General features: G+C 37.7%; 1 protein-coding gene across 2 annotated transcripts in view; it reads right to left on the reverse strand.

Annotated features, from left to right (window-relative positions):
* PAFAH1B1 (platelet activating factor acetylhydrolase 1b regulatory subunit 1) overlaps positions 1-15970 on the reverse strand; it is a 76202-nt gene that overhangs the window by 41617 nt on the left and 18615 nt on the right. Inside the window, exon 1 of one of the 2 annotated variants that reach the window (XM_060646961.2) lies at positions 512-595. The exons of the other annotated variant lie outside the window; for it this stretch is intronic. The gene's annotated coding sequence lies outside the window, so the exon portion shown is untranslated. Of the gene's footprint in view, positions 1-511; positions 596-15970 lie in introns of those variants that run through there. 2 annotated transcript variants of the gene reach the window in all.

Genomic DNA, 15970 nt, shown 5'->3' on the forward strand with positions numbered 1-15970 from the left:
GCGTGAGCATGGGAGGGGCAGAGAGAGATAGAGACACAGAATCCAAAGCAGGCTCCAGGCTCTGAACTGTCAGCACAGAGCCCGACATGGGGCTCGAACTCAATGGACCACAAGATCATGGCCTGAGCTGAAGTCAAAGGCTTAACCAATTGAGTCACCCAGGCGCCCCACAATGGGGTGCCTTTAGGTAAGTTTTTCATAAAAACTATTCTTGCTTATATAGTGAAGAATGGACCTAAAAGACAGGAAAGGAAGAGACCAGACAGGAGACTTACAGTAATGAAGGTGATAGATGATGGAGATTCACAGGAGCATAGCAGTAGTGAATGAAGAGAATTAGATGGATTTAAATCATTTACCAGGTCTTACAGGATTGGTGACTAGATGTGGGTAGCAAGAAGGTGAGAAAGGTCAGGCAAGGAGTCAAGGATAACTTGCAGAGATTTCTGGCTTAGAACTAAGTTGAACAGCAAATTCCTGTGTGTGAGGGGATGAGGAAAGTAGGACTTACTCCATTTTCGGTATGTTGATTCCAAGGTGCCTGAGATTTTTAGTAGGGAGTAGTACAAACAAGTCTGCCCTGAAGAGAACTGACCTACAAAAAAAAAAAGGTCTGGTACTTATCAGCTTAGGGATGGTATAACTGAAGCCCATGACAATGGAGGACCCACGGAGAACGCATAGAGCTAGATGAGCAGAGGGACTAGTAGAGCCAGGCGGAACAACACCAACACTTAAAAAAAAAAAAAAAAGTCTACAACCGAGGCTAAGAGAAGGAGTCAAAGAGGAAAAAATAAAAACAGGAGAGAGTATGTCACAGAAGCCAAGGGAGTATTTCATGAAGAAGAGGCAATCAACAGTATCCAAAAGTATCCAACTATTAAGCAAAATAAGGTCTGAAATGGGTCTGCTCCATTCAGACTAGAGCTCTGATAACCTTGATGGGAATGGTTTCAGTAAAATGATAAGGATATGGTTTAACATGCAGAAACCATGTTTAAATTAGCTGATGAGGGAGATGAAGTAAAGATAGTACCATAAATAAGTATCTTAGAAATAGCTGGAAATGCTGAAAAGGAGTTTTTCTCAAGCAAATGAGATGCTTAAATGCTACTGGTGGAAGAAAAAATGACACAGGAGAAATGAAGAAGGGAATGAAGAATTTTAATATCAATATTTTCACCCCCTAATCAACCAAAGGCAAACAGACAACCAGACACGATGTATCCCTTGACAAAATAACACTAAACCACCTATAAAATATTCTTGCTTCAAATCAAATCTGAATCTGTTTAAGTCTCTGGCTCCAACCATCTATTTGCAAGAAGTACAGAGGAAAGAGGAATATGTTAAAGACATCATGGGGATATAACCACCAATAGCTGTGAAGCCTTATAAAATACTGTAAAAAGTCTTATAAAATAAATGACCCAGTTTTCTCAAATTCCAAGGAAAGGAAGAAAAAAAGTCAAAAGGGAAACCTATAGATTAAAAGACACAAGTGACATATCAACCAAGTGCAATTTACAGACCTTATTTATATCTGGATTTTAAAAAAACTGAAGAGTAAGCAACTGCTGGGGTGCCTGGGTAGTGGAGTCGGTTAAGTATCCAACCCTTGATCTTGGGTCAAGTCATGATCTCACAGTTTGTGAGTTTGAGTCCTGCATTAGGTTCTGTGCTGATGGCGCAGAACCTGCTTGGGATTCTGTCTCCCTCTCTCTCTGCCCTTTTCCCGCTTGTGCTCACTCGCTCTCTCAAATAAATGATAAACTTAAAAAAAACCTGCAAATCAATGAACAAAAATTGGGGGACAATGAACACTGGATGGATGTCTGATGATATTAAAGAATAATTATGAATTTTTCAAGAGTCAATGTGGTATTGTGCTTATTTTTAAAAATCTTTTAGAAATATACAACAAAAAATTTATCAATAAAATGTTATGTCTGGAATATGCATGAAAAAATGTGAGTGGTGGGACACCTAGCTTGCTTATTAGTCAGTGGAGCATGTGGCTCTTAATCTCGAGGTTGTGAGTTTGAGCCCCACACTGGGTGTAGAGATTACTTAAAAATAAAATCTTTAAAAAAAAAAAACAAAACTGGGGTGGAAAGAGTGTGCATGGAAGATACAGGAAACACGACTGATCTTGGTTGGTAACTGCTGAAGCTGGGTAATGGTACAAAGAGGATTCATTACAGTATTCTCTAACTTTATTTATGTACTGACATGTTCTATAATAAAGTCTGTTTTTAAAACCAGAAGAGGGGAATACTTAATGAAACAAGGAACTAAGGGAAGAGGATGAGAAAGGAATGAGATCCCACAAGGAGAAGTCTTACACATACAGATGGGTCGCCTCTTCCACTGTGTTAGAAAGAAAGGAGGGGCGCCTGGGTGGCTCAGTTGGTCAAGTGTTCGACTTCAGCTCAGGTCATGATCTCACAGTTGGTGAGTTCAAGCCCCGCGCTGGGCTTTGTGCTGACAGTTCAGAGCCTGGAGCCTGCTTCGGATTCCGTGTCTCCCTCTCTCTCTGCCCCTCCCCTGCTCACACTTTCTCTCAAAAATAGATGCAAATATGTTTTATTATATTTTGAGTAAATAGGAAGTAAGGTCATTTGCTGAGTAGGGGTAGTAAGAAAGAAAGCATTAAGTTTAGAGACTTGAAACAGCTGCTGTGAAGAATGAGGACAAAGAAATGGAATAGGAAGTACATTTTTTTAGATTGGAGACTGAATTTTTAGTGGTCCTCATCTACAAAGGTATGTGATTCTTGTTTAGCAAATATATAAGCTCTGCCTGAAGACACAAAATCACACATTTAGAGATCCAGGGTTGGGTTGAGGGTCTGCTAGGTTTGTGCGATGAATGGATGATGAGAGTCAAAATAATGGATCTAAGAGCTTAAACTGCATTGTACAGAAAATGAAAACAGGAAAGGCAAATTGAGAGTAGAGGGATCAAGAAAGCAGAGGTCTCTATATTCTGGGAGAACACCCGAAGGCTGTAATCAGAGAATACAAAATAGGATGATTAAATCTAAGACTTCCTAATTTGTTATTAGCTATTATTATCTTTATGTTATTATTAACTATATGTTAATAACTTTTTTATCATAAGGTAAGTATTGATGACAAATGGTAAAGAGAGACAATGAATATGATGAGCACTAGATGCATATTAAGAAGATGTGGGTTTAAGTCTGTCATCAACTCTATAACCCTGAGTAATTCATCTAACATTCCCAGAAATAAGTAGATAATATCTACTTATTTCATCCTCTATCAATTTCCTACATATATAATATATGGCTATCAGAAATCACAAGTGTAATTGAGCTATTATACCTAAGAATATAAAGTATTTCTGATTTACCTTCTGTTAACTTTCAGCGTAATATTTTAATATATAATTGCAAAATACCACATGACAACACAAATAAATGGTTTTCAAATGGAGCAAAACAGTTTAGAATATGTTGCAATGAACAATCCATACTTATAACCAACAGTACAAATAAACCAAGCAATATTTTCATACCACCTGGTAAAAGAATTCTTAATCTTTTTTTTTTTTTGGAGGGGAGGGAGTGTCAATAAAGTCAAGACCTCTTCCCTCAAAGAAGCACATATAAACTATTACTATGCATTTTAAGGCAGTTTACAAATCCTTCTAAAAGTCAACATAATGAATGAAAAGACTTAACATTTTGAAATGTATTTTGGCAGCACTTCAATAATCCCTTCTAAGCTACTTGTATATATTACAAACATATTTCAAAGAGGAGTCTCATTTATTCATTTGCATGTCAATATCCAGACGTTCTTAGAGATGGGATCTGTGTTGCCTAAGCACTAGAAACTGAAGCTTCAGTAGGTTTTTTGGAATGAAGAATTCTTAACCATTGTATATTCTAATGTTACACCTGCTTATCTACTACACAAATGCAACTCTCCTAGGCAAAAATGTTTACTGCCTGTGTTAAGTACCTCACCAAAGAAAGAGGAAAGGGGGAGGGACACCTGGGTGGCTCAGTTGGTTAAGCTCTTGGTTTCAACTCAGGTCACGATCTCATGGTTCCTGGGTTCGAGCCCAGGCTTGCACTGTCAATGCAGTCTGTCACTCTCTCTGTCCCCTTCCCAGCTCGCTCTCTCTGCCTCTCTCTCAACATAACTTTCAAATTTTAAAAATAAACAAACATTAAAAAATACATTATTTTCTTTTTCAGTTTCCATGTGTTAACAACATAGGTTTCACACTTATCTAAACAAGCTTTATGACCTATTTCATTAAGAATTTATTTTGTACATTGTTACCTACCAACCCTGAGTTTATGAAATAGGAAAATACAGAAAATAAAGGATGTGTGTAAGGGAAAACATAAAAATAACAGTACACATTAACATAAAAAGTAGAAATCATCAGATTTATTTATTATTATATGTAGATCTAAGAGTTTAGCAGAGCCACCAAAAAGGGGCACCTGGGTGGCCCACTCGGTTAAGCATCCAACTCTTGATTTCAGCTCAGGTCATGATCTCACAGTTCTTGAGTTCAAGCCCTGCATCAGGCTTTGTGCTGGCAGTATGGAGCCTGCTTAGGATTCTCTCTCTGTCCCTCTCTCCACCCCTCCGCAGCTCTCTTTCAAAGTAAATAAACTTAAAAAAAAAAAAAAAAAAAAAAAAGGAGAGCCACCAAAGTCATATACTACAGTAACTGGAGTATGGCTCCAGCTGGCTCCAGTGGCTCCTGCTCTCATGAAATTGTCACTTGACAATGCTTTATTTAAAAAGGGTTAGCAGATTATCTACCTTGCTTGAATAGCACATATTAAATTATAGCTCTTAATCCTAATCCAAACAATATTGTCCACATACAGCAATGAAGCAAGGCAGAAACTACTGTCAATCAAGATTTACTGAGTACCTTTGCACAATAGTTAATTTTCACGAGTTCAATAAAATTTGTTGTTTCCCAATTAACTGCATGCTACATGGTACTCTACAAATCATTAGGTTTATAGCAAAGTAACAAAAAATAGAATTTTTCTCAAAGTCAATAATGGGACGTAAGATATTTTATTAAACTGCGTTACTATTTCATATTACAAATATGCCCGTCTTGATACTTACAACTATTTTTATCATTTTATCCTAATATCCTTACATAGATTTCGTACACAATAATTCAATTAAGCAAAATAAAGCTAACCTTTTTTTTTTTTTTACAAGGTGGTAAAAAAGGATGAAAAAATTATTGTCTATAATTTAATGAATTAAGATCTCAATTTGACTTAGAAAACTAAAAGCTACTTTCTTAGTTATGCTGGCCACATATTATGTTTCAAAAGAATCGGACCAAGGTTTTTTAAAGAGCACAGGATAACCGGCATCCAACAAAAAAGACATCAAGTCGTCTATTCATGTTGTATGTCATAATGTTCCTACTTAATAAACTGGTTTTTAAATTTTTTTTTAATTTTATTTTAGAGAGAGAGAGCAGAGGAGAGGGACAGAGGAGGGGGAGAGGAAGGGTGGGGGGAGAGAGAAGGAAGGGGGGGAGGGAGAGAGAGAGAGAGAGAGAATGAATACCTTAAGCAGGCTCCATGCTCAGTGTGGAGCCCGGCAAGGGGCTAGATCCCACCAAGCTGGGACCATGACCTGAGCCAAAACCAGGAGTCAGACACCCAACCAACTGAGCCACCCAGGTGCCCCATGACACAAGTTTTCTTATCAAAGTTCTTGTTACTTAATTTTTTTTTTTTAGTTTTTTTTATTTATTTATTTATTTATTTATTTATTTATTTATTTATTTATTTTAATATATGAAATTTATTGTCAAATTGGTTTCCATACAACACCCAGTGCTCATCCCAAAAGGTGCCCTCCTCAATACCCATCACCCACCCTCCCCTCCCTCCCACCCCCCATCAACCCTCAGTTTGTTCTCAGTTTTTAACAGTCTCTTATGCTTTGGCTCTCTCCCACTCTAACCTCTTTTTTTTTTTTTTTTTCCTTCCCCTCCCCCATGGGTTTCTGTTAAGTTTCTCAGGATCCACATAAGAGTGAAACCATATGGTATCTGTCTTTCTCTGTATGGCTTATTTCACTTAGCATCACACTCTCCAGTTCCACCCACGTTGCTACAAAACGCCATATTTCATTCTTTCTCATTGCCACGTAGTATTCCATTGTGTATATAAACCACAATTTCTTTATCCATTCATCAGTTGATGGACATTTATGCTCTTTCCATAATTTGGCTTATTGTTGAGAGTGCTGCTATAAACATTGGGGTACAAGTGCCCCTATGCATCAGTACTCCTGTATCTCTTGGATAAATTCCTAGCAGTGCTATTGCTGGGTCATAGGGTAGGTCTATTTTTAATTTTCTGAGGAACCTCCACACTGCTTTCCAGAGCGGCTGCACCAATTTGCATTCCCACCAACAGTGCAAGAGGGTTCCCGTTTCTCCACATCCTCTCCAGCATCTATAGTCTCCTAATTTGTTCATTTTGGCCACTCTGACTGGCGTGAGGTGATATCTGAGTGTGGTTTTGATTTGTATTTCCCTGATAAAGAGCGACGTTGACCATCTTTTCATTTGTTACTTAATTTTTGACAATTTTATATAGTATAATGAAGAATGTGTATGATCTGGTTAGTGCCACATGACTGATGTTCTATAAATTTTGAGAAATGAAAACTGAAACAATCCTCTCCCAAAACACACACGGTCTTGCCCTCTGGAAAACAATTTTTTTTTCACTTGTGCCATGTTCTTTTCCCCTCGCTGTCTCTGAACTGTCTGCACCATCCAAATCATTCTGATCTATGTGTAACTAACCTATCAGAACATACATATGTGTTTTGATTTGCACAGTTCCCATGGTATGGGCTAAAAGAAGGAACATCTCTCACTTAAAGAACTAGTGGTGGGTATTTTGAGAGTTCCTGAAAATTATCACTTTATCATGATGATGCTCCTTAACACGACATCAGACTTAATACCAGATTATATGTTTCTTTAAATTCTCAATATTGGAGTCTGAGTATTATTCTAGGTAAAAATACTTAAAATTGCATCATTAGTGCTATACAGCAATGCAAGTAATTAAAAAAGAAATAAACTTATCTATGAAGTCAATGCACTGAATATGCTGAAAAATACCCCAGTATATAGTTTAAATCCATGAGATCACATATAAAAAGGACCTAAGAGGACCTTCATTTCCTTAAATCAATCTTTATAATTTCCTTACTTTCCCATCTACAGAGATAAGTTTCTAGAGTTCTGAAATCATTTTCTAATAAAAATGAAGGTGGTAAAATTAACCAAAATTTTAATTCCTTGCAGTATCTTGTGCTCTGTGTGAAAAATTAAGTATAAAGCTTCTCCCATGCCCACAAATTGAAAATATTAGATCACTGATTGTTTTTAATCAAACATCTGGGCTTTAATGTCTACTTGTTCTTACTCTGCTTCAGCCTGGAGGCCCATGATTCATTGGGACTTAGTGTTGGCAGGCCATAACAAAAACAAGACTAGGTTGATTCATCACTGAGGGACAGACTAAGCTCAGGCACACAGTTCACTGAAAAAGTAAAAGTCTTCAAACAGCTACACCACCTCCTCACTTTCTATCAGTTACAGCCAACAACTACATCTCAATTTGAAAGATTTAAATCACTTATCAGATAAGTATCTGGGTACATATAAAATATCTTGCATTTTTCAGTTAGCCTTTGGCCAATAATTAAGATACCACTTTTTCACTGAAAATTATTCCTACCAATCTCAACCCTAGTAACTCTAATATTAAAGGCAAGTGTTGCAAACAGATGCTCCATAGCTAGATTATGAATCTAAAGAAACAAAGCAGAAATAGTTTTTGAACTTTGAAATCCAACAGACTTAGACTTAAGTAACACAATATAAATCATATCTAGATGCCCATCTTAGGATCAATCTTTTTTGCCTTTGTTTTTTGCTTGTCACTACAAGACTGAAATCATGCTATGAGATGGTTTCTATTATACCTCCCGTGATGGTTAATTTTATGTGTCAACTTGGCCAGGCCACAGTACCCAGATATTTGGTCAAGCACTTGTTTAGATATTGCTATGAAGGCATTTTTTAGACGAGATTAACATTTAAATCAGCTGACTTTGAGTAAAGCCGATTACCCACTCCCCCCAACCTCATAATGTAGATGGGTTTCATCCAAGCAGTTGAACACCTGAGGAGAAAAGACCTACATTACCCTGAGGAAGAGGGAATTTTGACAGCAGACTGTCTTTGGACTCTAGATGCAACTGAACTTTTCCCTGGATCTCCATCCAGGCAGCCTACCCTGTAAATTCTGGACTTGCCAACCTTCACAATCATGTAAGCCAATTCCTTAAAATCTAACCAACCCCCCCCCCCAAGAGTCAGAGACAGAGAGACAGAGACACACAGAGAGAGATTGTTACTTTTTCCTTTTAAACATATATATAACATTCTGTTGGTTCTCTTTCTCTGGAGTACCCTAATATATCCCCATATCCTCAGTTCTGTTGTAATATAGCAGCCTTTATTATTATAGACTTGGTCAATGAACTCTACTTGAATGAATACTCTTCACCCCTCACAGTGCTCAAACTCTACACCCTGGATACCCTCCAGGCAAATTAAAACCTTCAAGGGTTACCAAAAGTAAAAAACTGCTTCCAACCTACAACAAACAAGAAAGATATCCAAATAAGGGCTACTGACATGCAAAATAGGTAACTGAGAACTCATCCTACCCCCTCTTTATTTTCATCATACTCTCCACGAAGTTTTTGATATTCACTACCATTAGAATTTATAAGCACCATCTCATTACTGCTGATGCTTCCTCTTTTTTTTCCTCCCGGTTTCTTCTTTCTTGGCCTGTCTCCCTCACCATTTCTTAGTTCTCCCTTTATGGACATTGATCAGGATGCATCTTCACATTCCCATGGCACACCCATCAAACATGCTAGATATAACCTTCATCAGAGCAGTATTTACTTGTTGATGAGTGCTCTAATACTGCTTCTTCACGGATTAAAAAAAAGTTTCCAGAGCACCTGGGTGGCTCAGTCGGTTACGTGTCCAACTTTGACTCAGGTCATGATCTCACGGTTCGTGGGTTTGAGTCCCACATCGGGCTCTGTGCTGACAGCCCAGAGCCTGGAGCCTGTTTCAGATTCTGTGTCTTCCTCTCTCTCTGCCCCTCCCAGGCTTTGCTGGTACTCCCTCTCTCTCTCTCTCTCTAATAAATAAGCATTTAAATAAATAAACAAACAAACAAACAAATAAAGGTTTCCTTCTCTTCTTTGACTTAAGGCATGTAGCCACTTTGAACAGCTGAAGGTTCCAAAGAAACAAATTCTGATTTACTTGGATTTTATTGTATATAGTTTCCAGTGCTTTTCATCGCAAACCAGCTGTTCTGTATGGTACAACAGTGCATGCCTATCAACAGTAAAAGGGAATGTGAAAAAAGACAAACATTTCTTGTTTTAATATGATTTTAGAGATTTGTGGGTCATTTTTTTTCTTGTAAATTTACTTAAATGAAAACAAAAACATCTATTTATATGGTTATTTTACAGACACACAGCCTGATAAGAACACTGACAAAACAAAATGGTTCTCAAATATAAATAAATTATTCCTCCTAAAAATGTTTGTTTCCTGTAAGTTGTGTTTTACTTTATCAAATTCATTATTTCCAGAATCTCTGGGATTCCATGATGCCAAATAAATATCTTATAAAAATGAAGAATACTGAATTATACTTCTTGCTCTCTAATATAAATATCTTTCAACTTGCATTCTATTACATGATTAAGTAACATCAAAAGAAAATGAATTCAACAAACGGATGCCACTGACCTCTGCAAGTTTGTATCAGTTTAGACAATGATTCTTTAGATTGAAAAACATCTATGGGAAACAGAACAATAAATGTCACACACATATTTTTGTCAAATTGGACTTATTAAAATAGTTGAAGAAGGAAGTAACCAGGAGTGTACATTAGAACCACTTGAAGAATTTCCTAAAGATAATTATGGTAAAGGGCCTTATCCAGAGATTCTGAGGAGGCATCTAAATTTTTTAAATGTCTCCAAGTGATTCTGATGCACATCCTCAGTAGAGAACCATACCCTCAACAGTATAAACCACAGCCAGTCCTAGAGGGTCAAAAGCAAAATTATGAATATTTCATCAAGAAATCATCAGTGTCAGAAAATGATATCTGGGCTTTAACGGCAAAAATCAAATTACAAGGTCCAGGTACTCAGATTTAATTGATAATTCCAACTGCCACTCAAATTCAAAAAAATATTTACAAGGGGCGCCTGGGTGGTTCAGTCTGTTAAGCATCTAACCCTTGATTTTGGCTCAGGTCATGATCTCAGTCTTGAGATGGATTCCTCCATTGGGCTTCACCCTGGGCATGGAACCTGCTTAAGATTCTCTTTCTTCCTCTGCCCCTCCCCTCCACATGCGCGCGAGCACACACACATGCACTTTCTTTCTCTCTCAAAAAAAAACCAAAAACAAACAACATAATATACATATTTACAAGACTCCTCAGATATACCTTGAAGAGATATTAATAGGAAAAAGACGTCAGTCCAACATTTTGAAATAAGCAAGCATTTTTCATTACAGTTAAGCTTCTGTTGAAGATTTCTAAAAAATTTTTCAAGAAGAAAATACAGCTGACTTATTCATTATATAACTAGTCTTCCTGGTATGTTCTAATAAAGACACATTCTTTTGCATCTATATTAATTTTATTACCTTTTATTTTTAAACAATTTGTTTTAAGTTTATTGATTTATTTTGAGAGAGACAGAGATGGTATGGGAGGCGGGAGGAGGCACAGAGAGTGGGAGAGAATCCCAAGCAGGCTCCCACACTGTCAGCGAAGAGCCAATGCAGTGCTCAAACTCAAGGACTGTGAGACAGATCATGACCTGAGCCAAAACCAGGAGTTGGACACTTAACCAAGTGAGCCACCCAGGCGCCCCACCTTTTATTTTAATCATATCTTCTCCCCTATTTACCTAGACCAGGGGGTAAGCAAACTTTCTGTAATGAGCCAGAAAGTAAATATTTTAGGTTTTGCTAACCTTAAGAGTTTCTGTAGCAAGAAAACAACAATAAACAATATGTAAAAGCCATTTGCAAGGACACAGATGAAGCTAGAGAGTATTATGCTAAGTGAAATAAGCCAAAGAAAGACAAATACTGTACAATTTCACTCATATGTGGAATTTAAGAAACAAATGAGCAAAGGGGGAAAAAGAGAGAGGCAAACCAAGAAACAGGTTTGTGGTTAAATAGGTGATGGAGATTAAGGAGTGTACTTGTGATAAGCACAGGGTGATGTATTTAAGTGTTGAATCACTATACTGTACACCTGAAACTAGTATTACACTGTATGTTAACTGGAATTTTTAAATAAAAACTTAAAAAAAAAAAAAGATGATTAAAAAAACCCAATGTGAAAAGAAATAGGTTGTTTCTGTTCCTAAAATTTTACGGACATTGAATTTCATGCAATTTTTTAAAATCAAATTTTACAAAATATTCTTTTGCTTTTTCAACCATTAAAAATTGTAAAAACCATGCTCAGCTCAGCTCACAGGCTGTACAAAAATAAGTAGCAGAGGCAGGATTTGGTTTGCCAGCCATAGTTTGCAAACTCCCTTAGCCAAACAAATTAAGTTAACTGATAGAGGCTACTTTTACTAATAGTATCTCTTTCACAGAACTGTCAGACAGATTAAAAGAGTTGATTACATGTAAAGTACTTACAACACTGACTGGTATACACTAAGTGTTATATGATTTTATGTATCTATACCTTAATTTCTTTCTATATCTCCCCCACTTTAATACTCCTTCAATGTATTTGTCTATCACACTGAAATGTTTTGTCTAAAATCTGATTGTCATAGGTACACCTGGATGGCTCAGTAGGTTGAACATCCAACTCTTGATTTTGGCTCAGTCAGAATCCCAGAGTTGATTGAGCCTCCTGTCGGGCTCTGCACTGAACACGGAGCCTGCTTGGGATTCTCTCTCTCTCTCTCTCTCTCTCTCTCTCTCTCTCTGTGCCTCCCCCCCCCCCCATACCATCTCTGTCTCTCTCAAAATAAATCTCTCTCTTTCTCTCTCTCCACTTCAACCCCCCACTCTCCCTGGCTTGTGCATGCTCTCTCCAAAACCTAAAAATAAAAAAATAAACAAGATATAAATTAAAAACAAATAAAATCGGATTTATATAAAAAGAAAAATCCTTCATTGCTGAGGTAGAAAAAAGTATCCAATAATGATTCACTAAGAGCACCTGGGTGGCTCAGTCGATTAAGCTTCCAACTTCAGCTCAGTGAGTTCGAGCCCTGCATTGGGCTCTCTGCTCTCAGCACAGAGCCCACTTTGGATCCTCTGTCCGCCCCCCTGTCTCTCTGCCCCTTCCCCGCTCACATTCTCTCTCTCTCTCTCTGTCAAAAATAAATAACATAAAATAATAATAATAATAATAATAATAATAATGATTCAATAGTTTTTCCTAGAAACTAACATTCTAGCTCTCTTTCCAAAAAATCTAAAGCAAATATCTACCTGCAATTTATCCATAGCAGCAGTCCCATTAACTGCAATCTCAGGCAAAAAACAACCCTTACCTACATACTAAGACCTCAGAGGAGGACATAAAGATTCCTAATTCCCAACACACTAATGCAATTGCATTTAGGAAGGACTTGCCTATGGGGTGCCTGGGTGGCTCAGTCAGTTGAGCATCTGACTCAGTTTTCGCTTAGGTCACGCTCTCACGGTTTGTGAGTTTGAGCCCCATGTCTGGCTCTGTGCTGACAGCACAGAGACTGCTTAGGATTTCTCTCCCTCTCTCTCTCTGACCTTCCCCAGCTTGTTCTCTCTCTCTCTCAAAAAATGAGTAAAAATTTTTTTAAAAAAGGAAGGACTTCCCTGTAAATGCACCATTACATTATAACCAAGGCATGGTTTACAAATTCAGGTTTAGGGTACTTTTTTTCCTTTAGTTAAGTAATCAGTTTAACTAGCTAGCTAAAGAAAGTTAGTGATTCTTACTCTGGCCTGGCCCGACCCAGACTAATACTAAAATGTGAGTCAAAGAATGTAAGGAAATGCTACCTAGAACACAGGTGAGGTCATTATCTCCAAAAAGGTGTAATGAGGCAGATTCCACATGTCCAAGTCTTCATTATTAAAATGTTTTATTTGGGGTACACACCCTTTACCATGTTTTGCAATTTTCCTCCCCTTCAAGATTCAGCCTGAAAGCAGTATATCACTACCTCTGTGAGGCCCTCCCTGGCTAACCCACCCCCCTTGTCAGAAGTAGGTTTCTTCTTTTTTAAAGTCTCACGGTGCCATCTATGTTATAATCCTAATTACCATTTACCGACATGACATGCTACACCTCTTTCCTAAAATGTTTAATTCCTACAATACCCAGCAAAAAAACTAATATCCTCGTTCAACAGATAAAGAAGTCATGTATCCAAGGTTAAACAGCTGGATAGTGGCAGGGCCAGGATTCAAGCCAGGTTTGCTTTGGACTCCCACAGCAATGGTTTCAAACAGCAGGAATGTGAACAGAGAGGAGGCCAGGTAGGCAAAATTCTATTTTATCTGCTTATATATTGAGTTTCTGCATAAGAGATTTTTGGGGGAAAGTTTCCACTGTTAAGATAAATTTGAAAAATCACTGATGCTACCTTGTGCTGCCTCTCACATTCTTTTTAAGTAATTATATACATGCTGTCTCTAGTACCACACTGACCTCTTTAGGCAAACACTGAACTGATTTCTTTGCTTCTCTAGAACCAGGCATAGGGTCTTAGCACTCAACAAATGTTTGTAAGGAATCAAGCTTTGAAAGCAAAACTTTGCAAATTAATTAACTGTATTTCCACAGTCATAAGCAATTATAAAATATAACTGCATAGCAATTTATACTTAATGAAATTCTTTCATATATTTTCTTTTTTTTTTAAGTTTATTTATTTTGAGAAACAGAGTACCTGAGCAGGGAAGGGGCTGAGAGAGAAGGTGGGGGAGAGAGAGAATCCCAAGCAGGCTCCGTGTAGTGCACTGTCACAGCACAGAGCCCAATGTGGGGCTCAAACTCACGAAACATGAGATGCATGACCTGAGCCAAAGTCAACACTTAACTGACCGAGCCACACAGGCACCCCCATATATAATATAATATCTTCTTAAAAAGAGAAACCAAGCTGAAGTTTTTAAAATGTTTTCCAAAATGGCATTTATTCAATAGTCAAGGCTTTATTTTAACAGAATATCAATTATTCAACAACTATCAAACAGTATTGGCAAAAGCCATTAACCATGTTTTAACTGCCATACCAAAATACTATTAGGGTTAAACCATATTAAATTGCCAATAATGGCAATTACACAGGTTCAACCTAGTACTTATTAAGGGTATTTAAAGAGCGGGGCGCCTGGGTGGCGCAGTCGGTTAAGCGTCCGACTTCAGCCAGGTCACGATCTCACGGTCCGTGAGTTTGAGCCCCGCGTCAGGCTCTGAGCCCCGCGTCAGGCGCTGGGCTGATGGCTCGGAGCCTGGAGCCTGTTTCCGATTCTGTGTCTCCCTCTCTCTCTCTGCCCCTCCCCCGTTCATGCTCTGTCTCTCTCTGTCCCAAAAATAAATAAAAAAACGTTGGAAAAAAAAAAAAAAATTTAAAGAGCATTAGCAGGGCGCCTGGGTGACTCAGTCGGTTAAGCATCCAACTTTTGATTTCGGCTCAGGTTGTGATCTCATGGTTTGTGGGCTTGAGCCCCAAGTCCGGGTCTGTGCTGACAGCACGAAGCCTGCTTGGGGTTCTTACTCTCCCTCTCTCTCTGCCCATCCCTTGCTCACACTCTCTCTCTAAATAAATAAACATTAAAAAAAAGAACATTAGCAAAGTTACAGTAGCTAGCATAAATAGCAGAACTTGAGGAATTTATTTACAGTTTTAACCAAAAACTTAAGCAGAGTAACTCCCTCTTCTGTGATTTCATAGTTATGCATACACATAGTTAACAATTCTCACACTCACTGTAATCATCTGCCTTGATGTTTCCTCAACAATACTCCTCCAAAGCCCCAACCTTGACATATTCCTCATTGTTATCTCTATCAAATATCATGGTAATTGACACACAATTGGTATCTAATAGATGTTTCTAAATGACTTCTACAGGTATCGTAGTAAAACAGATTAAAATCTACTATGTTCAGGGAAGTAAAGGTGCACTGTATCACTTTACTCTCATCCTTCTTTTTTAGAATTCCAAACAATTTAAATTCTGAAATATGGGCAAAAGTCAAAGTCCAGCTCCCTGGGGCTGGTTTCCATATAATTTTTTTCTTTTTAAAGGCTGAACACTGATTAGTATTTATCAGATAAAGTACATCAATTTTAAAATCCTACAGAAAATCAATTGGCTGTCTCAACTTTATACTAAAACTTTAAAAATTAAAGACCTTTTTACATTCTAACATGCATATTTTCTGGTTTCTGCTTACAAATGCTAATCAGGGAACAATTAAGCAAGCACAGCTACAACAGTTTTTAAGTTAAAAATAAGTCACACACACAAAAAATCCATTGCTGTAACACAAGAAAACAGTTTTCTAATACTTCCAGTCATACAAATAATAGAAGACTCACTGTGCTAAGTGCCTTTTTTTTTTTTTTTAGCATAAGATTTGGTGAATCCTAATGCAGATAGCCCGAAGGAATTATGACAATGCAGAAAACACTGCAATTTTTCAAAAAATGTCTGTTTATTTGAGAGAGAGCACAAGCAAAGGAGGACAGAGAGAGAGGGAGACAACAGAATCTGAAGCAGGCTCCAGGCTCTGAGCTGTCAGCACAGA

Source organism: Panthera onca, chromosome E1 (assembly GCF_046562875.1).
Source record: "Panthera onca isolate mPanOnc1 chromosome E1, mPanOnc1 haplotype 2, whole genome shotgun sequence".
NCBI classification, from domain to species: Eukaryota; Metazoa; Chordata; class Mammalia; order Carnivora; family Felidae; genus Panthera; species Panthera onca.